At 47.0% G+C, this 25632-nt stretch overlaps 1 protein-coding gene across 1 annotated transcript in view; it reads left to right on the plus strand.

Annotated features, from left to right (window-relative positions):
* Positions 1-25632, plus strand: part of LOC139767395 (uncharacterized) — a 743720-nt gene that overhangs the window by 559444 nt on the left and 158644 nt on the right. Inside the window, exon 9 of the mRNA XM_071696732.1 lies at positions 16497-16590. The gene's annotated coding sequence lies outside the window, so the exon portion shown is untranslated. The remainder of the gene's footprint in view (positions 1-16496; positions 16591-25632) is intronic.

Genomic DNA, 25632 nt, shown 5'->3' on the forward strand with positions numbered 1-25632 from the left:
TTTCTTTCCCTTTTGATGCCTCTATGCCCCTGTAATTGCCTTTGGCGGCGCCAAAGGGGATTTAAAATAACTTTAATTTGTCTTTTTATTTTTGGATGCCACCATGCAAAGGTATTGGACTTTGGCACCACCTAAACGGGTCTTTTAAGTAAACTTTTAATTAGGGTCTCTTCCCTTTAGATGCCACTATTCCCCTGTAAAGGCCTTTGAAGACGCCAAAGGGGATTTAGATTAATCCTTCAATTTTCCTCTAAATTTTTCGATGTCTCCACGCAATTCTCTTGCCCTTTGGCATCCCCAAAGTGGCATTAAAGTAAGCTTTCGAAATGTTTCTTTCCCTTTTGATGCCTCTATGCCCCTGTAATTGCCTTTGGCGGCGCCAAAGGGGATTTAAACTAAACCTTTAATTTGTCTTTTTATTTTTGGATGCCACCATGCAACGGTATTGGACTTTGGCACCCCAAACGGTCTTTTAAGTAAACTTTTAATTTGTCTCTTTCCCTTCAGATGCCACTATTCCCCTGTAAAGGCCTTTGAAGACGCCAAAGGGGATTTAGATTAATCCTTCAATTTTTCTCTAAATTTTTGGATGCCTCACCGCAATTCTCTTGACCTTTGGCATCCCCAAAGTGGCATTAAAGTAAGCTTTCCAAATGTTTCTTTCCCTTTTGATGCCTCTATGCCCCTGTAATTGCCTTTGGCGGCGCCAAAGGGGATTTAAAATAAACCTTTAATTTGTCTTTTTATTTTTGGATGCCACCATGCAACTGTATTGGACTTTGGCACCCCAAACGGGTATTTTAAGTAAACTTTTAATTAGGTCTCTTTCCCTTTAGATGCCACTATTCCCCTGTAAAGGCCTTTGAAGACGCCAAAGGGGATTTAGATTAATCCTTCAATTTTCCTCTAAATTTTTCGATGTCTCCACTGCAATTCTCTTGCCCTTTGGCATCCCCAAAGTGGCATTAAAGTAAGCTTTCCAAATGTTTCTTTCCCTTTTGATGCCTCTATGCCCCTGTAATTGCCTTTGGCGGCGCCAAAGGGGATTTAAAATAAACTTTAATTTGTCTTTTTATTTTTGGATGCCACCATGCAACTGTATTGGACTTTGGCACCCCTAAACGGTCTTTTAAGTAAACTTTTAATTTGTCTCTTTCCCTTCAGATGCCACTATTCCCCTGTAAAGGCCTTTGAAGACGCCAAAGGGGATTTAGATTAATCCTTCAATTTTCCTCTAAATTTTTGGATGCCTCACCGCAATTCTCTTGCCCTTTGGCATCCCCAAAGTGGCATTAAAGTAAGCTTTCCAAATGTTTCTTTCCCTTTTGATGCCTCTATGCCCCTGTAATTGCCTTTGGCGGCGCCAAAGGGGATTTAAAATAAACCTTTAATTTGTCTTTTTATTTTTGGATGCCACCATGCAACTGTATTGGACTTTGGCACCCCAAAAGGGTATTTTAAGTAAACTTTTAATTAGGGTCTTTCCCTTTAGATGCCACTATTCCCCTGTAAAGGCCTTTGAAGACGCCAAAGGGGATTTAGATTAATCCTTCAATTTTCCTCTAAATTTTTTGGATGCCTCCACGCAATTCTCTTGCCCTTTGGCATCCCCAAAGTGGCATTAAAGTAAGCTTTCCAAATGTTTCTTTCCCTTTTGATGCCTCTATGCCCCTGTAATTGCCTTTGGCAGCGCAAAGGGGATTTAAAATAAACCTTTAATTTGTCTTTTTATTTTTGGATGCCACCATGCAACTGTATTGGACTTTGGCACCCCTAAACGGTCTTTTAAGTAAACTTTTAATTAGGTCTTTCCCTTCAGATGCCACTATTCCCCTGTAAAGGCCTTTGAAGACGCCAAAGGGGATTTAGATTAATCCTTCAATTTTCCTCTAAATTTTTGGATGCCTCCACGCAATTCTCTTGCCCTTTGGCATCCCCAAAGTGGCATTAAAGTAAGCTTTCCAAATGTTTCTTTCCCTTTTGATGCCTCTATGCCCCTGTAATTGCCTTTGGCGGCGCCAAAGGGGATTTAAACTAAAGCTTTAATTTGTCTTTTTATTTTTGGATGCCACCATGCAAAGGTATTGGACTTTGGCACCCCTAAACGGTCTTTTAAGTAAACTTTTAATTTGTCTCTTTCCCTTCAGATGCCACTATTCCCCTGTAAAGGCCTTTGAAGACGCCAAAGGGGAGTTAGATTAATCCTTCAATTTTCCTCTAAATTTTTCGAAGTGTCCATGCAATTCTCTTTCCCTTTGGCATCCCCAAAGTGGCATTAAAGTAAGCTTTCCAAATGTTTCTTTCCCTTTTGATGCCTCTATGCCCCTGTAATTGCCTTTGGCGGCGCCAAAGGGGATTTAAAATAAACCTTTAATTTGTCTTTTTATTTTTGGAAGCCACCATGCAACTGTATTGGACTTTGGCACCCCCAAAGGGTATTTTAAGTAAAATTTTAATTAGGGTCTTTCCCTTTAGATGCCACTATTCCCCTGTAAAGGCCTTTGAAGACGCCAAAGGGGATTTAGATTAATCCTTCAATTTTCCTCTAAATTTTTGGATGTCTCCACGCAATTCTCTTGCCCTTTGGCATCCCCAAAGTGGTATTAAAGTAAGCTTTCCAAATGTTTCTTTCCCTTTTGATGCCTCTATGCCCCTGCAATTGCCTTTGGCGGCGCCAAAGGGGATTTAAACTAAATCTTTAATTTGTCTTTTTGTTTTTGGATACCACCATGCAAAGGTATTAGACTTTGGCACCCCTAAACGGTCTGTTAAGTAAACTTTTAATTTGTCTCTTTCCCTTCAGATGCCACTATTCCCCTGTAAAGGCCTTTGAAGACGCCAAAGGGGATTTAGATTAATCCTTCAATTTTTCTCTAAATTTTTGGATGCCACACCGCAATTCTCTTGACCTTTGGCATCTCCAAAGTGGCATTAAAGTAAGCTTTCCAAATGTTTCTTTCCCTTATGATGCCTCTATGCCCCTGTAATTGCCTTTGGCGGCGCCAAAGGGGATTTAAAATAAACATTTAGTTTATCTTTTTATTTTTGGATGCCACCATGCAACTGTATTGGACTTTGCCAGCCACAAAGGGTATTTGAAGTAAACTTTTAATTAGGGTCTTTCCCTTTAGATGTCACTATTCCCCTGTAAAGGCCTTTGAAGACGCCAAAGGGGAGTTAGATTAATCCTTCAATTTTCCTCTAATTTTTTCGATGCCTCCATGCAATTCTCTTGCCCTTTGGCATCCCCAAAGTGGCATTAAAGTAAGCTTTCCAAATGTTTCTTTCCCTTTTGATGCCTCTATGCCCCTGTAATTGCCTTTGGCAGCGCTAAAGGGGATTTAAAATAAACCTTTAATTTGTCTTTTTATTTTTGGATGCCACCATGCAACTGTATTGGACTTTGGCACCCCCAAAGGGTATTTTAAGTAAACTTTTAATTAGGGTCTTTCCCTTTATATGCCACTATTCCCCTGTAAAGGCCTTTGAAGACGCCAAAGGGGATTTAGATTAATCCTTCAATTTTCCTTTAAATTTTTTGATGTCTCCACGCAATTCTCTTGCCCTTTGGCATCACCAAAGTGGTATTAAAGTAAGCTTTCGAAATGTTTCTTTCCGATTTAATGCCTCTATGCCCCTGTAATTGCCTTTGGCGGCGCCAAAGGGGATTTAAACTAAATCTTTAATTTGTCTTTTTGTTTTTGGATGCCACCATGCAAAGGTATTAGACTTTGGCACCCCAAAACGGTCTGTTAAGTAAACTTTTCATTTGTCTCTTTCCCTTCAGATGCCACTATTACCCTGTAAAGGCCTTTGAAGACGCCAAAGGGGATTTAGATTAATCCTTCAATTTTTCTCTAAATTTTTGGATGCCTCACCGCAATTCTCTTGACCTTTGGCATCCCCAAAGTGGCATTAAAGTAAGCTTTCCAAATGTTTCTTTCCCTTATCATGTCTCTATGCCCCTGTAATTGCCTTTGGCGGCGCCAAAGGGGATTGAAAATAAACCTTTAATTTGTCTTTTTAATTTTCGATGCCTCCGTGCAGCTGTATTGGACTTTGGCACCCCTAAACGGTCTTTTATAAAAAATCTTAATTTATCTCTTTCCCTTCAGATGCCACTACTCCCCTGTAAAGGCCTTTGAAGACGCCAAAGGGGATTTAGATTAATCCTTCAATTTTCCTCTAAGATTTTGGATGCCTCCACGCAATTCCCTTGCACTTTGGTATCCCCAAAGTGGCATTAAGGTAAGCTTTGCAGATGCTTCTTTCCCTATTGGTGCCTCTATGCCCCTGTAATTGCCTTTGGTGGCGCCAAAGGGGATTTAAAATAAACCTTTAATTTGTCTTTTTAGTTTTGGAAGCCACCATGCAACTGTATTGGACTTTGGCACCCCCAAGGGTATTTTAAGTAAATGTTAATTAGTGTCTTTCCCTTTAATGCCACTATTCCCCTGTAAAGGCTTTGAGACGCAAAGGGAATTTAGATTAATCCTTCAATTTTCCTCTAAATTTTTGGTGTCTCCACGCAATTCTCTTGCCCTTTGGCATCCGCTCCTTACCTCTCAGGTTAGCGGGCGAAGGTGTCGGAGGGCAAAAGTGGCGTGAGATGCGGCTCCGTCACCTTCCGCTCCTTACCTCTCAGGTTAGCGGGCGAAGGGTGTCGGAGGGCAAAAGTGGCGTTGTTAGGTTAGGTTAGGTTGGGTTGGGTTGGGTTAGGTTAGGTTAGGTTAGGTTGGGTTAGGTTAGGTTAGGTTAGGTGGGGTTGGGTTAGGTTAGGTTAGGTTGGGTTGGGTTAGGTTAGGTTAGGTTAGGTTGGGTTGGGTTGGGTTAGGTTAGGTTAGGTTAGGCTAGGCTAGGCTAGGTTACGTTAGGTTAGGTCAGGTCAGGTCAGGTTAGGTCACTTTTCCCATTCCTATGCCCAACTAGATTAAAACAAGAACATTATGTAGCAGAAAACCTACCACTAGTTAGCACTCCAGAGATCGTTCCTGCTATGGGACTGCCAAGGGTGGTGAAGACATCCACTTCCATGTAGTTTGCACGCGTGGGATGCGGCTCCGTCACCTTCCGCTCCTTACCTCTCAGGTTAGCGGGCGAAGGTTGTCGGAGGGCAAAAGTGGCGTGGGATGCGGCTCCGTCACCTTCCGCTCCTTACCTCTCAGGTTAGCGGGCGAAGGGTGTCGGAGGGCAAAAGTGGCGTGGGATGCGGCTCCGTCACCTTCCGCTCCTTACCTCTCAGGTTAGCGGGCGAAGGGTGTCGGAGGGCAAAAGTGGCGTGGGATGCGGCTCCGTCACCTTCCGCTCCTTACCTCTCAGGTTAGCGGGCGAAGGGTGTCGGAGGGCAAAAGTGGCGTGGTTAGGTTAGGTTAGGTTAGGTTAGGTTGGGTTGGTTGGGTTATAGGTTAGGTTAGGTTAGGTTAGGTTAGGTTAGGTTAGGTTAGGTGGGTTGGTTAGGTTAGGTTAGGTTGGTTGGGTTAGGTTAGGTTAGGTTAGGTTGGGTTGGTTAGGTTAGGTTAGGTTAGGTTAGGCTAGGCTAGGCTAGGTTACGTTAGGTTAGGTTAGGTCAGGTCAGGTCAGGTCAGGTTAGGTCACTTTTCCCATTCCTATGCCCAACTAGATTAAAACAAGAACATTATGTAGCAGAAAACCTACCACTAGTTAGCACTCCAGAGATCGTTCCTGCTATGGGACTGCCAAGGGTGGTGAAGACATCCACTTCCATGTAGTTTGCACGCGTGGGATGCGGCTCCGTCACCTTCCGCTCCTTACCTCTCAGTTTAGCGGGCGAAGGGTGTCGGAGGGCAAAAGTGGCGTGGGATGCGGCTCCGTCACCTTCCGCTCCTTACCTCTCAGGTTAGCGGGCGAAGGGTGTCGGAGGGCAAAAGTGGCGAGGTTAGGTTAAGTTAGGTTAGGTTGGGTTGGGTTGGGTTAGGTTAGGTTAGGTTAGGTTAGGTTGGGTTAGGTTAGGTTAGGTTAGGTTAGGTTAGGTTGGGTTGGGTTAGGTTAGGTTAGGTTGGGTTGGGTTAGTTTAGGTTAGGTTAGGTTGGGTTGGGTTAGGTTAGGTTAGGTTAGGTTAGGTTAGGCTATTCTAGGCTAGGTTACGTTAGGTTAGGTTAGGTTAGGTCAGGTCAGGTCAGGTTAGGTTAGGTTAGGTTAGGCTATTCTAGGCTAGGTTACGTTAGGTTAGGTTAGGTTAGGTCAGGTCAGGTCAGGTCAGGTTAGGTCACTTTTCAAATTCCTATGCCCAACTAGCTTAAAACAAGACCATTATGTAGCAAAAAACCTACCACTAGTTAGCACTCCAGAGATCGTTCCTGCTATGGGACTGCCAAGGGTGGTGAAGACATCCACTTCCATGTAGTTTGCACGCGTGGGATGCGGCTCCGTCACCTTCCGCTCCTTACCTCTCAGGTTAGCGGGCGACGGGTGTCGGAGGGCAAAAGTGGCGTGGGATGCGGCTCCGTCACCTTCCGCTCCTTACCTCTCAGGTTAGCGGGCGAAGGGTGTCGGAGGGCAAAAGTGGCGTGGGATGCGGCTCCGTCACCTTCCGCTCCTTACCTCTCAGGTTAGCGGGCGAAGGGTGTCGGAGGGCAAAAGTGGCGTGGGATGCGGCTCCGTCACCTTCCGCTCCTTACCTCTCAGGTTAGCGGGCGAAGGGTGTCGGAGGGCAAAAGTGGCGTGGGATGCGGCTCCGTCACCTTCCGCTCCTTACCTCTCAGGTTAGCGGGCGAAGGGTGTCGGAGGGCAAAAGTGGCGTGGGATGCGGCTCCGTCACCTTCCGCTCCTTACCTCTCATGTTAGCGGGCGAAGGGTGTCGGAGGGCAAAAGTGGCGTGGGATGCGGCTCCGTCACCTTCCGATCCTTACCTCTCAGGTTAGCGGGCGAAGGGTGTCGGAGGGCAAAAGTGGCGTGGGATGCGGCTCCGTCACCTTCCGCTCCTTACCTCTCAGGTTAGCGGGCGAAGGGTGTCGGAGGGCAAAAGTGGCGTGGGATGCGGCTCCGTCACCTTCCGCTCCTTACCTCTCAGGTTAGCGGGCGAAGGGTGTCGGAGGGCAAAAGTGGCGTGGGATGCGGCTCCGTCACCTTCCGCTCCTTACCTCTCAGGTTAGCGGGCGAAGGGTGTCGGAGGGCAAAAGGGGCGTGGTTAGGTTAGGTTAGGTTAGGTTAGGTTAGGTTAGGTTGGGTTGGGTTAGGTTAGGTTAGGTTAGGTTAGGTTGGGTTAGGTTAGGTTAGGTTAGGTTAGGTTGGGTTGGGTTGGGTTGGGTTGGGTTAGGTTATGTTAGGTTGGGTTGGGTTAGTTTAGGTTAGGTTAGGTTAGGTTAGGTTATGTTGGGTTGGGTTAGGTTAGGTTAGGTTAGGTTAGGTTAGGCTAGGCTAGGCTAGGCTAGGCTAGGTTAGATTAGGTTAGGTTAGGTTAGGTCAGGTCAGGTCAGGTCAGGTTAGGTCACTTTTCCCATTCCTATGCCCAACTAGATTAAAACAAGACTATTATGTAGCAGAAAAGGGTTAGGTTAGGTTAGGTTAGGTTAGGTTTGGTTAGGTTAGGTTAGGTTAGGTTAGGTTAGGTTAGGTTTGGTTAGGTTAGGTTAGGTTAGGTTTGGTTAGGTTAGGTTAGGTTAGGTTAGGTTAGTTTAGGTTAGGTTAGGATAGGTTAGGTTAAGGTTAGGTTAGGTTAGGATAGGTTAGGTTAGGCTAGGCTAGGCTAGGTTAGGTTAGGTTAGGTTAGGTTAGGTCAGGTCAGGTTAGGTCACTTTTCCCATTCCTATGCCGAACTAGATTAAAACAAGACCATTATGTAGCAGAAAACCTACCACTAGTTAGCACTCCAGAGATCGTTTCTGCTATGGGACTGCCAAGGGTGGTGAAGACATCCACTTCCATGTAGTTTGCACGCCAACTTTCCTGTACATTCTGATCTACACCATCTAGTAGGAACTCCCGGGTTATGCTGTCTAGCGAGTGGCCATTCACCTGCAAAGTGAAATGCTTAACCAAAAGCAACCACGTACTATTGATTATATTCCTTTACCGCAATATATCAGAACCACTAAACTCCATTTCCTCTACTATTACTATTATTACCACTGAACACCACTAATCTACAGATATGCCTGCTACTTTGTCTAAAATTATGAAGGCCAACACGACAGTTTTTGGTTCCCAATTATGTATTAAATCTTGAGCATACAGCCTTGGTTTACTCACATACATTGACTTAAAGTGCAGGAATACACGAGTTAGCCAACTGTGCACGTGATCCATTCGATAAACAGGAAACCAAATATAGACATCCTATGTATATAACACAACATGTTTAGTAGCCAGTATAAAGCAGTATTAGCCATATAAAGGACACCATTTTCATACTGGTTTGCAATGCAAGAAGTATGCCTACTTGAATCCACATTTACAAAGTGATATCCCCTCAAATTCTCAAAAAAATTTCCATTTGTTTAATAATCTTTTTAACATATACTTTCCCACGAATACTCAACAAACTTATACCTCTGTAATTTGAACACTCACCTTTATCATCCCCTTTGCCTTTGTACAACAGCTCTATGCATGCATTCCGCCAATCCTCAGGCACTGCACCATGAACCAAATATACAGTGAATATCCTCACCAACCAGTCAACAACATGGTCACCCCCTTTTTTAATAAATTCCACTGCAATGCCATCCCATTCCTCCCCCACTCCCCTTACTTCCATTGTTCTCACCTTTTTCCATTCTGTACTCAGTCTCTCCTGGTACTTCCTCACACAAGTCTCCTTCCCAAGCTCCCTTACTCTCACCACCCTCTTCACCCCAACATTCACTCTTCTTTTCTGAAAACCCATACAAATCTTCACCTTACCCTCCACAAGATAATGATCAGACATCCCTCCAGTTGCACCTCTCAGCACATTAACATCCAAAAGTCTCTCTTTCGCACGCCTGTCAATTAACACGTAATCCAATAACGCTCTCTGGCCATCTCTCCTACTTACATACGTATACTTATCTATATCTCGCTTTTTAAACCAGGTATTCCCAATCACCAGTCCTTTTTCAGCACATAAATCTACAAGCTCTTCACCATTTCCATTTACAACACTGAAACCCCATGTATACCAATTATTCCCTCAACTGCCACATTACTCACCTTTGCATTCAAATCACCCATCACTATAACCCGGTCTCGTGCATCAAAACCACTAACACACTCATTCAGCTGCTCCCAAAACACTTGCCTCTCATGATCTTTCTTCTCATGCCCAGGTGCATATGCACCAATAATCACCCATCTCTCGCCATCAACTTTCAGTTTTACCCATATTAATCGAGAATTTACTTTCTTACATTCTATCTCATACTCATACAACTCCTGTTTCAGGAGTAGTGCTACTCCTTCCCTTGCTCTTGTCATCTCACTAACCCCTGACTTTACTCCCAAGACATTCCCAAACCACTCTTCCCCTTTACCCTTGAGTTTCGTTTCACTCAGAGCCAAAACATCCAGGTTCCTTTCCTCAAACACACTACCTATCTCTCCTTTTTTCACATCTTGGTTACATCAACACACATTTAGACACCCCAGTCTGAGCCTTCGAGGAGGATGAGCACTCCCCGCATGACTCCTTCTTCTGTTTCCCATTATAGATATTGATAGGTGTGTTATTTTTATATGTATATTGTGTGTATATTCTATTAGGTGCATTTGTTGTATTTCAGCTGTATTATTTGTTTAATTACAGTTGCATTTGTAGTGAATATTAAGTGTATTAGTTTGATATGATTATAAGTAGTATGTTAGTATGTGTCTTACTTGTATATTAGCATAAGTGTAACTTTCATATTATAAGGTATATTGTAATTGCTATATATAGTGAAATATTTGCATTTATTGTATACTATTGTAGATGATTTTATTATTTGCTTGTGTGTATTAATTGAATAATATTAATATGATGTTTATTGGTGTTATATTATCATGTGTATTACTGTTTTCAAATGTATTATGTTTTTTGCAAGGTTTATTGCTGTTATATTTTGAATGTTACAAATTGTAAAATTTATAATGAATAATATATTTTAAGAGCTTATGTACATTTGTGTTTGTATATATATACTTGGATGGCATTGCAGTGGAATTTATTAAAAAAGGGGGTGAGCATGTTGTTGACTGATTGGTGAGGATATTCAATGTATGTTTGGTTCATGGTGCAGTGCCTGAGGATTGGCGGAATGCATGCATAGCGCTGTTGTACAAAGGCAAAGGGCTGGCTGGCTGGCTGGCTCTGTGTGTGTGGTATGCGCGCGGGGAGGAAGGAGGGTCAGCCGCCGCCGCTCTCACGCTTAGGTTAGGTTTAACTCAGAGAAAGGTTAGGGGATTTGTCACGCCTATTGATGGCAAAAGCCCCAACATAGTCGACATATAGATTAAGAGTTGTGTATTTCGCCACTGTAACTGGACCTTATACGCCGGCATCGAAAGTGAGAGTGAGGAGGAGGAGGAGGAGAAGGCTGGCTGGGTGTGTGTTTGTGTGTAGTATGGAATGCGAGAGCGCGGGACGTAGGGGGGTCGTCCGGCCTTTTCCTCCTCCGCCGCCACGCGCCCGTTCCCTCGCTCGCGCACTACTTACTAAAACAACAACCGGTAATCTAGTGAGTGATGTCAAACTCCGCGGACGCAATGTGAGTCGATCGATAATAGGCCACTGATGTTCACCACCACCACCACCACCGTGTGTGAGGAAGGGAGGGAGGTGGGTCGGACGCGCGTCATCGAAAGCGAGAGTGAGAAGGTGTCTGTGTCTGGCTGGCTCGGTGTGTGTGGTATGCGCGCGGTGAGGGAGGAAGGTTGGCCGCCGCCGTTGCCGCCGCTCTCGCTTGTTAGGTTAGGTTAGGTTGGGTTAGGTTAGGTTGGGTTAGGATAGGTTAGGTTAGGCTAGGCTAGGCTAGGCTAGGCTAGACTAGGTTAGGTTAGGTTTGGTTAGGTCGAGGTGGTGTGCCAAGTGAGAGGGTTAGGGAGAATGATTTGGTAAACATAGAAGAGGTAGTAAAAGCTTTGCGGAAGATGAAAGCCGGCAAGGCGGCGGATCTTGAATGGTATTGCAGTGGAATTTATTAAAAAAGGGGGTGACTGTATTATTGACTGGTTGGTAAGGCTATTTATTGTATGTATGATTCATGGTGAGGTGCCTGAGGAGTGGCGGAATGCTTGCATAGTGCAATTGTACAAAGGCAAAGGGGATAAAAGTGAGTGCTCAAATTACAGAGGTATAAGTTTGCTGAATATTCCTGGGAAATTATATGGGAGGGTATCAATTGAGCGGGCGAAGGCATGTACAGAGCATCAGATTGGGGAAGAGCAGTGTGGTTTCAGAAGTGGTAGAGGATGTGTGGATCAGGTGTTTGCTTTGAAGAATGTATGTGAGAAATACTTGAAAAACAAATGGATTTGTATGTAGCATTTATGGATCTGGAGAAGGTATATGACAGAGTTGATAGAGATGCTCTGTGGAAGGTATTAAGAATATATGGTGTGATAGGCAAGTTGTTAGAAGCAGTGAAAAGTTTTTATCGAGGATGTAAGGCATGTGTACGTGTAGGAAGAGAGGAAAGTGATTGGATCTCAGTGAATGAAGGTTTGCGGCAGGGGTGTGTGATGTCTCCATGGTTGTTTAATTTGTTTATGGATGGGGTTGTTAGGGAGGTGAATGCAAGAGTTTTGGAAAGAGGGGCAAGTGTGCAGTCTGTTGTGGATGAGAGAGCTTGGGAAGTGAGTCAGTTGTTGTTCAATGATGATACAGCGCTGGTGGCTGATTCATGTGAGAAATTGCAGAAGCTGGTGACTGAGTTTGGTAAAGTGTGTGAAAGAAGAAAGCTGAGAGTAAATATGAATAAGAGCAAGGTTATTAGGTACAGTAGGGTTGAGGGACTAGTCAACTGGGAGGTAAGTTTGAATGGAGAAAAACTGGAGGAAGTGAAGTGTTTTAGATATCTGGGAGTGGATTTGGCAGCGGATGGAACCATAAAAGCGGAAGTGAATCATAGGGTGCGGGAGGGGGCGAAAGTTCTGGGAGCGATGAAGAATGTGTGGAAGGCAAAAACAATATCTTTGAAATCAAAAATGGGTATGTTTGAAGGAATAGTGGCTCCAACAATGTTATATGGTTGTGAGGCGTGGGCTATAGATAGAGTTGTGCAGTGGAGGTTGGATGTGCTAGAAATGAGTTGTTTGAGGACAATATGTGGTGTGAGGTGGTTTAATCGAGTAAGTAATGATAGGGCAAGAGAGATGTATGGTAATAAAAAGAGTGTGGTTGAGAGAGCAGGAGAGTGTGTTTTGAAATGGTTTGGTCACATGGTGAGAATAAGTAAGGAAAGATTGACAAAGAGGATATATGTGTTAGAGGTGGAGGGAATGAGGAGAAGTGGGAGACCAAATTAGAGGTGGAAAGATGGAGTGAAAAAGATTTTGAGCGATCGGGGCCTGAACATGCAGGAGAGTGAAAGGCGGGCAAGGAATAGAGTGAATTGGATCGATGTGGTATACCGGGGTTGACGTGCTGTCAGTGGATTGAATCAGGGCATGTGAAGCGTCTGGGGTAAACCATGGAAAGTTGTGTGGGGCCTGGATGTGGAAAGGGAGCTGTGGTTTCGGGCATTATTGCTTGACAGCTAGAGACTGAGTGTGAACGAATGGGGCCTTTGTTGTCTTTTCCTAGTGCTACCTCGCACACATGAGGGGGGAGGGGGATGGTATTCCATGTGTGGCGAGGTGGCGATGGGAATGAATAAAGGCAGACAGTGTGAATTGTGTGCATGGGTAATATATGTATGCGCCTGTGTGTGTATATACATGTGTACATTAAGATGTATAGGTATGTATATTTGCGTGTGTGGACGTGTATGTATATACATGTGTATGGGGGTGGGTTGGGCCATTTCTTTCGTCTGTTTCCTTGCGCTACCTCGCAAACGCGGGAGACAGCGACAAAGCAAAATAAAAAAATAAAGATAGTATTGTAGCTTATGTATCGTCCGGCATGCTCGCTGGTTATGAGTCAACCTGAAAGATGACATGGTTTTTTGAGGAGGCAGATGTTATGTATTCAGTTTTTTGTACCTTGAAAAAGAATGTTTTTGTTTTGTATAATGTCCCATATTATACCGTTAACTTTTCTCTTACAGACTTAAAGAATGTTATAAATTTTCTATTCTTTTATTATGTCACTGACTTTATTCAATCATATAGATTACTATTAAAGTTTTGCTTAAATTATAATTGTTACTTTTCTGTACAAAAAAGTGCTTGTTTTGCTAAAACAGAAATTTTGGGAGCTGGAGCTATGGTGTTCAAACGCACATTCGCTCTCTCTGCTCGTTGCTTGTTAGTTGGGTAAACGTTCGCGCTGGCTTCTCTGCAGAATCAGGTTGTATTTGCCCTTCTTGTTGTCATCAGCCCTTGATTAATTGTCATATTCAAAGATAAGGATATAGGCTTTATTTAGAGAAGGAAAGAACAATATTTGTCTGTCCAGTCACGTAATTTCTTTGATAAAAAATGATGACTGCAGACCCAGTAGCTTCTGTGCAACTTTTCTGCTCTCACATTCATAATATAAGGCACACACACGAATCACCTGCAGAAACAATTACCGCAATCGGGAATTCTTCCCAATTAAGAGGTTAACAAATATGAATAAACGAAAATTCCCATGGTATCACATATTCACAGCTACCGGTTAGGCCTATTCTAGATTGTTACTCCTGGGTTATTGGTCAATAAGCGTACGTTAAGAGCAAACAATAGCACTTACCGATCGTTTTCTTTCATATATTGTGTGTGTGTGTGTGTGTGTGTGTGTGTGTGTGGATATTTTGCTCACAACACAGCAGTGAGAACGTCCGACCATGTTTTCTTGCTTTCAGATTGAGGTGTACATGAGAAAAAGCCATTTCGTCTCGCATTATTTTTGAAAAATATACAACTGTAGTCCCTTTTTGCGGATCAGTTCATTGGTATATATCCTGAATGAAATGTATATATGTATGTACATGATGGTGTTTCACAAGTTATAAAGTTATTTTTTTGGGTTACAGAGTAAAATTATGAAAGACGAGTTATGGTCATGGCAAAACTGTATTTCTAAAACGCGTACTTTGTATACGTGCAGACGAAAACTTAGGCGTCAGCCATCGCCACCTACATTCATTACGCAGCAATATCGTACTCTGAGGTTCCAGTTAGCATTAAAGGTCCTTTATAGCTTTCCTATCATCTGTTTTTAGGCATTGGGAGCTACTATACCTTCAAGGATACCCATTTTCACCTTCCCAAAGGTCGCTTCGCTTTCCACACTTTGCTCGGTGTTCCCAGAACATTCACCCACTCACCCACCTTGTGACTCATCTCCACTTCCAAGGTTCCATTCGCTGTCCCAGGTATCTAAAACACCCCACTTTCTCCTTTTTTTGCAATTGAAACTCGAACTTCAGGTAACCTGTCTCTTTGTACTGCTAAACCTGAATAACCATGCTTTTATCCACATTTACTCTCACGTTTCTCCTTTCATACACTCTCCCAAACTCTGACACCAACTTCTGCAGTTTCCCATGCGAATGTGTCTCGCTCTCTTATCTTTTTCGGTTACTTCTGATAGATATTCCCCTGAACACTCTCCATGTCAGTGCTGAGTGTGGTAGTAGAGTGCGGTATGTCTGTTCATAGTGCCCACACCACACCTTCAGCTTTATCACTTTCCATTCCTCCCAGTAACCTTGGTAACGTGATTACTTGTGTCATTACTGTGTTCGTAGTTATGTCGCTCCTTGTTGTCTGAGCATCACCTTGAGGGGTATCGTCTCTGCTGCTTGTGATCTGTCATGGTCCAGGTGTCTGGTCCTTTCTTAAGGACAGGGACGGTGTAACCTGATATATGGTTATCTTTGCATCGAGAGGAATATGAGGAACTATGAGGATCAGATACAGGGCTCATGAGTCTTGACTTTACTTAGAAATTCTTTGTTATTATTCAGTGCATCTGAAACGAGGTTCATGGCACGATCTAGGGTGAAGCTAAAACAAAGTTCGAAGCAAGGTTCTTTAGTGAATCTGAAGGTTCATGGTGGGATCTTGGGTGAACCTGAAGTAAAGTTCGCGGCAAAGTTCATTAGTGAACCTGAAGTAAGGTTCATAATGGGATCTTGGATAAACCTTAAGCAAAATTACTAGCTAGGTCCAGCAGTGAACCCGAAGCACGGATTGCACCTGGGTTAATGACTCGTCGTTGTTGAAATGTTGACGGTGCGAACCCGATACTGTCAGGCCGGGTTTCACAGCTGGACATTGGCAAAAAAAAAAAAAAGGCTAACGTCAGAATTTACTACTACAAGGAATATATAACCTCGTAAAAACAACAAAGTTCAGTTTCTCTTAATTTCACAACTGCATGTGATGCTGTAATCATACATATGGATTCGCCAATAATGAAGTGTACAAATAAGAGATACGTTATTGTGAGGTCTTGCTATTGGTTCATCCTCCGTATCGAAGCACCAGTCGGTGGGCGGGCTAGTTCAGGCGTCATCAATATTGTACTGATGGAAGATTGTCTTATTTACCTGAGTCCTGGAGAACTGTCGTTTGTTAATTTTGCTCTTTAGTTTATCTCATTTATGAATAAAAAGAAAAGTTTGACCTACTACCGTGTAATTGTACCTTGACGATAAGAGGTAGTTAAGAGCAGTCGTTGTCGCCCAGCAAATGTAAACAAAGCATTGTGGCCGATGATTGGTGCAGCTGAAGTCTCCCATAATGCCACCACCGCTGCCGGTACTCCAGATAGAAGTAGGGTTAACGTCAGCTGGACGAGCGGGTCGCGGTGTGTGTTGATCTCTGTGTTTGTCGAGAAGTATATTCAAACTGGGATGCTGTGGGAAACATCTGATCGTGTGGAAGTGTGCAGAGAATACGTATTGACAACAGCCTAAGTGAGAGTAATGTTTGTGCTGGTATTACATCTGCCAGTACCAGGACTCGTGTTCGTTGCAGGATGTGGCAGGTCAGTGATGTGTGGACACGTTGGGCTCGAACTATCTACGTAAATGTCATGTACACTGTGGTAAATATTTAGATAAGTTCTGAGTTTATATGGTGTGAGGAATATTACTATAATGATCATTCATACGTGCCACTCGGAGTTGGACGAATATGTTACGATTTTAAGTAAGAATTGTTAACGTTCGGTCGTATAATGGAATGTTATCCGTGTCTTTGTACCACCACATCCAAAAGGTATTTAAGGGTTATATGTGTATGGGATTATCTAGTTTCATAATTTTGAAGATGCCTATTTCAGCAAGTAGGTTAACATTAACGCCATTATTATAGCTTAGTTTCCTTATAAAGTTTCACAGGTTTTTCTTGAACCTTTACAATACAACTAAACAAGAAATTGTATATTTTTCTTAATTCTGATATATTTTTCTCTCATTTTTCAGGTATGTTTTGTGTATAATATCTTCGTGTGAGGGTCGTCCGTAATACTCGGACATTTCTGTTGATTCATCATGCTAGAATTTCGCCCACGTCCAGGTGAGATCCTTCATGTATTCTGGGAAACGTTTATTTTTTTCCGCTTATCCATGAAGGAGTTGATTAAATTTTTACTTGATTTTAGTGTTTCGGTGTTGATTTCCTCCACTAGTCTTTCTGTAGCTGGTTGTCTGGTCATTTGGGTATTTACGCTAATGTTTTTCTAAAAAATTTCTGATCGATCCAGACTTGCTGCATTCAGATCTGGCTTTCAAAGTCATGTAGGACGTCATTATTTTGCGCAGTGCATAAGTTGACTGGAAACGTTACCATTTTCTAATATATACATTTATGTAACGACCAAAGAAAAATAATGCAGTTATCCATGAACGCATTATATTCATGGTGTAGGCTAGGGTCGGCTGGCCAGGGAGCGGCAGCTTGTCGGCTGGGCAGGGAGTGGCAGCTCGTCTACTGGATCGAGTTGAGGTAGGCAAGGGTCGGCTGGCCAGGGAGCGGCAGCTTGTCTACTGGATCTCGGTGAGGTATGGTCAGGTCGGCTGGCCAGGGAGCGGCAGCTTTTCTACTAGATCGCTGTAAGGTAGGCTAGGGTCGGCTGGCCAGGGATCGGCAGCTTGTCTACTGGATCTCGGTGAGGTATGGTAAGGTCGGCTGGCCAGGGAGCGGCAGCTTGTCTACTAGATCGCGGTAAGGTAGGCTACGGTCGGCTGGCCAGTGATCGGCAGCTTGTCTACTGGATCTCGGTGAGGTAGGCTAAGGTCAGCTGGCCAGGGAGGGGCAGCTTCTCTACTGGATCGCGGTGAGGTAGGCTAGGGTCGGCTGGCCAGGGAGTGGCAGCTCGTCTACTGGATCGCGTTGAGGTAGGCAAGGGTCGGCTGGTCAGGGAGCGGCGGCTTGTCTACTGGATCGCGGTGAGGTAGGCTAGGGTCGGCTGGCCAGGGAGCGCCAGCTTGTCTACTGGATCACGGTGAGGTAGGCAAGGGTCGGCTGGACGGGGAGTGGCAGCTCGTCTACTGGATTATATTGAGGTAGGCTAGAGTCGGCTGGCCAGGGAGTGGCAGCTTGTCTACTGGATTGCGTTGAGGTAGGCTAGGGTCGGCTGCCAGGGAGTGGCAGCTCGTCTACTGGATTATATTGAGGTAGGCTGGGGTCGGCTGGCCAGTGAGTGGCAGCTCATCTATTAGAATATATTGAGGTAGGCTAGGGTCGGCTGGCCAGGGAGCGGCAGCTTGTCTAATGGATCGCGGTGAGGTAGGTAAGGGTCGCCTGGCCAGGGGGCGGCAGCTTGTCTACTGGATCGCGGTGAGGTAGGCTAGGGTCGGCTGGCCAGGGAGCGGCAGCTTGTCGGCTGGGCAGGGAGTGGCAGCTCGTCTACTGGATCGAGTTGAGGTAGCAAGGGTCGGCTGGCCAGGGAGCGGCAGCTTGTCTACTGGATTTCGGTGAGGTATGGTAAGGTCGGCTGGCTAGGGAGCGGCAGCTTGTCTACTAGATCGCGGTAAGGTAGGCTAGGGTCGGCTGGCCAGGGAGCGGCAGCTTGTCTACAGGATATCGCTGCAGAAGGTTTTTTCATCACAAAAGATGAATTTCTCCCAAAACTGATGTGGCTTGTCCGCATACTCCAACGCATATTCCACCCTGCTCTCCATGTTTGCCTCACTTAACATAGGTTTTGTTGCTGGTATGCGACCACGTAACCCATCAGAGTGATGTCTGTTTCGGACAGTTTGAGTGGTGCACTGCAGACCAAGAGTATCCCGAATGTTGCTAGCGGGCTTGAAGGGGGCAGCAGCAATGACAGCTGCTATGGCCTAGGGAAAGGATGACATATTGCAAATATAACATGTGATGTGGTTGTTTACATAACATCAAGTGGTCCAGTATACCTATATATGCAACATCATTACCTGATCATCTTCCGGGTTTGTGCAACGTGGGCGCCTACGCCGATGCCTGTTGTCTGTGTTGCCCAACTCTGCCTGTCGGCGAATCCATCGTGCTACGGTTGACCGGTGAATACCAAGACGTCTCCTAATTTCAGAGTCACTCTAGCCCTCATTATGAAGCTGTAGAATAGCTTCATGTGTCGCTTGTGATGTCTCCATGGTAAAATTAGATATACCACAAAAACAACCTTTCGACATTGGCTTGCAGTGAACTATACCCGAGCTGTTTCATTGTTTCAAAAGCATATCGCATGTCTCCTTACATTTCCTGCATGGACACGAAATGGCGGTGTAAGATAACCTTTATGGCCTGCCACGAACCCAGATGTGCTATAAAATAATACAATATCAATAGTAAAACATATTCTTCCTAAATTACACCTATACAATATGAAGCTATTGTGTTTACCTCGCATCACATTGAGGTATGCTGCAGCTGCCACATGCGGGGGTTGCCGGATATAGCTGTGTGTGTCTCACAGCTATATTGCACACACCAATTCAAAAGTAGGGGTTCGTACTGCCTTGTATGATGTAATTTTATTGTTGATTATATAATGCCGCTCTTGTGGCACGTAACTTACATGGGTCTAGCATAGGACTCTGGAAACCTGTGGCTTCCAGGCACGTATACCAACCCTACCGGCATGGTAGAAGAGGTAGGTCAGTGATCATTACAGACGTCTTCATACCCCCTCTGCGCGATAGTTTTTTGTTGTGTGTACGTGTATATATATATATATATATATATATATATATATATATATATATATATATATATACTCGTTAACAAGTTGCCTTGATTAGGGCATTCAGGTGCCCCTGCTGCCTCGGACATCGTATGAAAAATGAATCGACCAAAACAGTTCGCATACTTGTCTTGGAAATTCCCGTCGACAAAGGTTGTTTTGGGAAATACCACATTAAAAGCAGGCCGAGCATATTGCTCATGTTTTAGTCCGGTCTGTTGACACACTTCTGTTCATGCTGTGTCCATTTATTATTACACGTTAGGGAAGTACTATAAATACATATGGGGTCATTGGAAACCATCGGCGAAATTCCATTTTCTATGGTGAGTGTGGTAAATGGTGATATAGGTTGGTAGTCCTGTTTATGGCCGTCCTCGGAGATGTACTATCTATAATCGCGATAAATATATATTTCCATCGTCGAGGACAAATTTCGTCTCAGTCGTGGTTTACCGTAAAAAAACAAACAAGTAAAACATTGTTTAGAAATTGACTGACGTCAGAAGAGTCGGAATATATCATAAACGTGGACGACGTCTGAATCCGAATTGTTACATTGACTCTGACTTGGACGGACTGACATTCAAAATATATACTTTATTATAGAGCAAAAGAAATTTTCCTACATAAACTTTTAGTAACACACGCATGTAGCACGAGTACATGGAATATTAGTAAGTGTATAGTCAAAAATGAATGTTAAAAAACGATAAAAGGCCATGCAAGTCATTTCATTGGATTGAGACAACGCCTTGCCATACAATAAAGCCCCGCTTCTGCTTCGAGATGCCACACGAGCGCGGTCATTCCGAAACCGAAGATTACTATGTTTCTGGTTCATACGTTCATTTCCTGGGTTGTTGTGGTGAGTGACAATATCGTGTTGAGGGTTCCGGGAAGTGTAGTGGTGGAGGAGACTTCAGGAGACTAGAGAAGAGGTAAGGTACTGGTCAATGAGATACTCGGGGTAAAACCCAATTTGCTGACATAAGTCTTGTGGTGGTGGAAAGGTGAGGATATGTGGCCACAGGTGTCAGGTCGCCGGCTCGGTAGCTGCCAGCTGGCTTCGTGCTCCCGGCTCTGGAGTTGAATGATTTTTGTATAAACAAAGTTCTTATTTCTAGCCAGGTATGAGTAACATTTGGAGATTAATGGTTGTAACCAATGTAGAGTGAGTGATGAACTAGAGTTAGGTGTACTTAGTATAATTAGCACAGCTAGAAAATGTAGAAAACCTATGAACTCTGTAGACAGACACTTCGAAGTATATTACTGTTCACTCATATGACAGCTAATGATTATTCATCCTGGAATGTGTAACCCGCCATTCACATTATTACAGTTAACATGGTTTTGGTTAATTGGCGGTTTAGCTCATTTGAAAAACTTTTTTTAACTCTTTTAGATTTCCAACATACAAACATTAACAGACCACCGGATCCTTTTGAAGCTTCATGTTTCCAGTGAAAGAAATTCGAAATCTGCTGTAATACTTCGCCCCACTGCCAAATATCCCTTATACGTGGCCACTTCATGCGTTCTCACACCAGCAGACCACAAAAATAATGGTACATTTCCATTATGATCATGTACTTCTGGGGATGTTAGGTAAGATTTTCATAGGCTGTGGTCAGCTTTGCGGGGAGTTACTGCACTGGGTCACAGTGAGGTAGGCTAGAATAAGCGGGTGAGTGGTGGCTTCGGTACTGGATCATTGTGACGTAGGGTAGCTTCGGTCAGCCACGAAGCGGTGGCTAGTATACTGGATCACGGTGAGGTGGCCCAGAAATAGGCGATGAGAGTTGTGGCTACTTTACTGAGTTATGGTGAGGTAGGCTAGGGTCGCCTTGCCGGGGAGTGGCAGCTCGTCTACTGTATCACGGTGTGGTACGCTAGGGTCGGCTGGCCAGGGAGTGGCAGCTCGTCTACTGGATCGCGCTGAGGTAGGCAAAGGTCTGCTGGCCAGGGAGCGGCAGCTTGTCTACTGGATCGAGTTGAGGTAGGCTATTGTCGGCTAGCCAGAGAGCGGCAGCTTGCCTACTGGATCGCGGTGAGGTAGGCTAGGGTCAGCTGGCTAGGGAGCGGCAGCTTGTCTACTGGATCTCGGTGAGGTCGGCTACGGTCGGCTGGCCATGGAGTGGCAGCTCGTCTACTGGATCGCGTTGTGGTAGGCAAGAGTTGGCTGGCCATGGAGTGGCAGCTTGTCTACTGGATCGCGTTGAGGTAGGCAAGTGTCGGCTGGCCAGGGAGCGGCAGCTTGTGTACTGGATCGTGTTGAGGTAGGCAAGGGTCGGCTGGCCAGGGAGTGGCAGGTTATCTACTGGATCGCATTTATGTAGGCAAGGGTCGGCTGGCTAGGGAGCGGCAGCTTGTCTACTGGATCGCGGTGAGGTAGGCTACGGACGGCTGGCCATGGAATGCCAGCTCGTCTACTGGATCGCGGTATGGTAGGCAAGAGTCGGCTGGCCATTGAGTGGCAGCTTGTCTACTGGATCGCGTTGAGGTAGGCAAGTGTCGGCTGGCCAGGGAGTGGCAGCTTGTCTACTGGATCGTGTTGAGGTAGGCTAGGGTCGGCTGTCCAGGGAGTGGTAGGTTATCTACTGGATCGCATTGATGTAGGCAAGGGTCAGCTGGCCAGGGAGCGGAAGCTTGTCTACTGGATCGCGGTGAGGTAGGCTAAGGTCGACTGGCCAGGGAGTGGCAGCTCCTCTACTGGATCGAGTTGAGGTAGGCTATTGTAGGCTGGCCAGAGAGCGGCAGCTTGCCTACTGGATCGCGGTGAGGTAGGCTAGGGTCAGCTGGCTAGGGAGCGGCAGCTTGTCTACTGGATCTCGGTGAGGTAGGCTACGGTCGGCTGGCCATGGAGTGGCAGCTCGTCTACTGGATCGCGGTATGGTAGGCAAGAGTCGGCTGGCCATTGAGTGGCAGCTTGTCTACTGGATCGCGTTGAGGTAGGCAAGTGTCGGCTGGCCAGGGAGTGGCAGCTTGTCTACTGGATCGTGTTGAGGAAGGCTAGGGTCGGCTGTCCAGGGAGTGGCAGGTTATCTACTGGATCGCATTGATGTAGGCAAGGGTCAGCTGGCCAGGGAGCGGCAGCTTGTCTACTGGATCGCGGTGAGGTAGGCTAAGGTCGACTGGCCAGGGAGTGGCAGCTCCTCTACTGGATCGAGTTGAGGTAGGCTATTGTAGGCTGGCCAGAGAGCGGCAGCTTGCCTACTGGATCGCGGTGAGGTAGGCTAGGGTCAGCTGGCCAGGGAGTGGCAGGTTATCTACTGGATCGCATTTATGTAGGCAAGGGTCAGCTGGCCAGGGAGCGGCAGCTTGTCTACTGGATCGCGGTGAGGTAGGCTAAGGTCGACTGGCCATGGAGTGGCAGCTCGTCTACTGGATCGCGGTGTGGTAGGCAAGAGTCGGCTGGCCATGGAGTGGCAGCTTGTCTACTGGATCGCGTTGAGGTAGGCTAGTGTCGGCTGGCCAGGGAGTGGCAGCTTGTCTACTGGATCGTGTTGAGGTAGGCAAGGATTGGTTGGCCAGGGAGCGGCAGCTTGTCTCCTGGATCACGGTGAGGTAGGCTAGGGTCGGCTGGCCAGGTAGTGGCAGCTCGTCTACTGGATCGCGGTGTGGTAGGCAAGAGTCGGCTGGCCATGGAGTGGTAGCTTGTCTACTGGATCGCGTTGAGGTAGGCAAGAGTCGGCTGGCCATTGAGTGGCAGCTTGTCTACTGGATCGCGTTGAGGTAGGCAAGTGTCGGCTGGCCAAGATGTGGCAGCTTGTCTACTGGATCGTGTTGAGGTAGGCTAGGGTCGGCTGTCCAGGGAGTGGCAGGTTATCTACTGGATCGCATTGATGTAGGCAAGGGTCAGCTGGCCAGGCAGCGGCAGCTTGTCTACTGGATCGCGGTGAGGTAGGCTAAGGTCGACTGGCCAGGGAGTGGCAGCTCCTCTACTGGATCGAGTTGAGGTAGGCTATTGTAGGCTGGCCAGAGAGCGGCAGCTTGCCTACTGGATCGCGGTGAGGTAGGCTAGGGTCAGCTGGCTAGGGAGCGGCAGCTTGTCTACTGGATCGCGGTGAGGTAGGCTACGGTCGGCTGGCCATGGAGTGGCAGCTCGTCTACTGAATCGCGGTGTGGTAGGCAAGAGTCGGCTGGCCATGGAGTGGCAGCTTGTCTACTGGATCGCGTTGAGGTAGGCAAGTGTCGGCTGGCCAGGGAGCGGCAGCTTGTGTACTGGATTGTGTTGAGGTAGGCTAGGGTCGGCTGGCCAGGGAGCGGCAGCTTGTGTACTGGATTGTGTTGAGGTAGGCTAGGGTCGGCTGGCCAGGGAGTGGCAGCTTGTCTACTGGATCGTGTTGAGGTAGGCACGGATTGGTTGGCCAGGGAGCGGCAGCTTGTCTCCTGGATCACGGTGAGGTAGGCTAGGGTCGGCTGGCCAGGTAGTGGCAGCTCGTCTACTGGATCGCGGTGAGGTAGGCTACGGTCGGCTGGCCATGGAGTGCCAGCTCGTCTACTGGATCGCGGTGTGGTAGGCAAGAGTCGGCTGGCCATGGAGTGGCAGCTTGTCTACTGGATCGCGTTGAGGTAGGCAAGTGTCGGCTGGCCAGGGAGTGGCAGCTTGTGTACTGGATCGTGTTGAGGTAGGCAAGGGTCGGCTGGCCAGGGAGTGGCAGGTTATCTACTGGATCGCATTTATGTAGGCAAGGGTCGGCTGGCTAGGGATCGGCAGCTTGTCTACTGGATCGCGGTGAGGTAGGCTACGGTCGGCTGGCCATGGAGTGCCAGCTCGTCTACTGGATCGCGGTGTGGTAGGCAAGAGTCGGCTGGCCATGGAGTGGCAGCTTGTCTACTGGATCGCGTTGAGGTAGGCAAGTGTCGGCTGGCCAGGGAGCGGCAGCTTGTGTACTGGATTGTGTTGAGGTAGGCTAGGGTCGGCTGGCCAGGGAGCGGCAGCTTGTCTACTGGATCGTGTTGAGGTAGGCTAGGGTCTGCTGGCCAGGGAGTGGCAGGTTATCTACTGGATCGCATTGATGTAGGCAAGGGTCAGCTGGCCAGGGAGCGGCAGCTTGTCTACTGGATCGCGGTGAGGTAGGCTAAGGTCGACTGGCCAGGGAGTGGCAGCTCGTCTATTGGATCGCGTTGAGGTAGGCTAGGGTCGGCTGGCCAGGGAGCGGCAGCTTGTCTCCTGGATCGCGTTGAGGTAGGCTAGGGTCGGCTGGCCAGGGAGCGGCAGCTTGTCTCCTGGATCACGGTGAGGTAGGCTAGGGTCGGCTGGCCAGGGAGTGGCAGCTCGTCTACTGGATCGCGTTGATGTAGGCTATGGTCGGCTGGCCAGGGAGTGGCAGCTCGTCTACTGGATCGCGTTGAGGTAGGCTAGGGTCAGCTGGCTAGGGAGCGGCAGCTTATCTACTGGATCTCGGTGAGGTAGGCTACGGTCGGCTGGCCATGGAGTGGCAGCTCGTCTACTGGATCGCGGTGTGGTAGGCAAGAGTCGGCTGGCCAAGGACTGGCAGCTTGTCTACTGCATCGCGTTGAGGTAGGCAAGTGTCGGCTGGCCAGGGAGCGGCAGCTTGTGTACTGGATTGCGTTGAGGTAGGGTACGGTCTGCTATCCAGGGAGTGGCAACTCGTCTACTGGATCGTGTTGAGGTAGGCAAGGGTCGGCTGGCCAGGGAGCGGCAGCTTGTCTACTGGATCGCGGTGTGGTAGGCAAGGGTCGGCTGGCCAGGGAGTGGCAGTTCGTCTAGTGGATCGCGTTGAGGTAGGCAAGTGTCGGCTGGCCAGGGAGCGGCAGCTTGTCTACTGGATCGCGGTGAGGTAGGCTAGGGTCAGCTGGCCAGGGAGCGGCATCTTGTCTACTGGATCGCTGTGAGGTAGGCTTGGGTCGGCTGGCCAGGGAGTGGCAGCTTGTCTACTGGATCGCGGTGAGGTAGGCTAGGGTCGGCTGGCCAGGAAGCGGAAGCTTGTCTAGTGGATCGCTTTGAGGTAGGCAAGTATTGGTTGGCCAGGGAGCGGCAGCTTGTCTCCTGGATCACGGTGAGGTAGGCTAGGGTCGGCTGGCCAGGGAGTGGCAGCTCCTCTACTGGATCGCTTTGAGGTAGGCTAGGGTCGGCTGGCCAGGGTGTGGCAGCTCGTCTCCTGGATCGAGTTGAGGTAGGCTATTGTCGGCTGGCCAGAGAGCGGAAGCTTGCCTACTGGATCGCGGTGAGGTAGGCTAGGGTCAACTGGCTAGGGAGCGGAAGCTTGTCTACTGGATCGCGGTGAGGTAGGCTACGGTCGGCTGGCCATGGAGTGGCAGCTCGTCTACTGGATCGCGGTGTGGTAGGCAAGAGTCGGCTGGCCATGGAGTGGCACCTTGCCTACTGGATCGCGTTGAGGTAGGCAAGTGTCGGCTGG

This window comes from Panulirus ornatus, chromosome 61, assembly GCF_036320965.1.
Source record: "Panulirus ornatus isolate Po-2019 chromosome 61, ASM3632096v1, whole genome shotgun sequence".
In the NCBI taxonomy this organism is placed as follows: domain Eukaryota; kingdom Metazoa; phylum Arthropoda; class Malacostraca; order Decapoda; family Palinuridae; genus Panulirus; species Panulirus ornatus.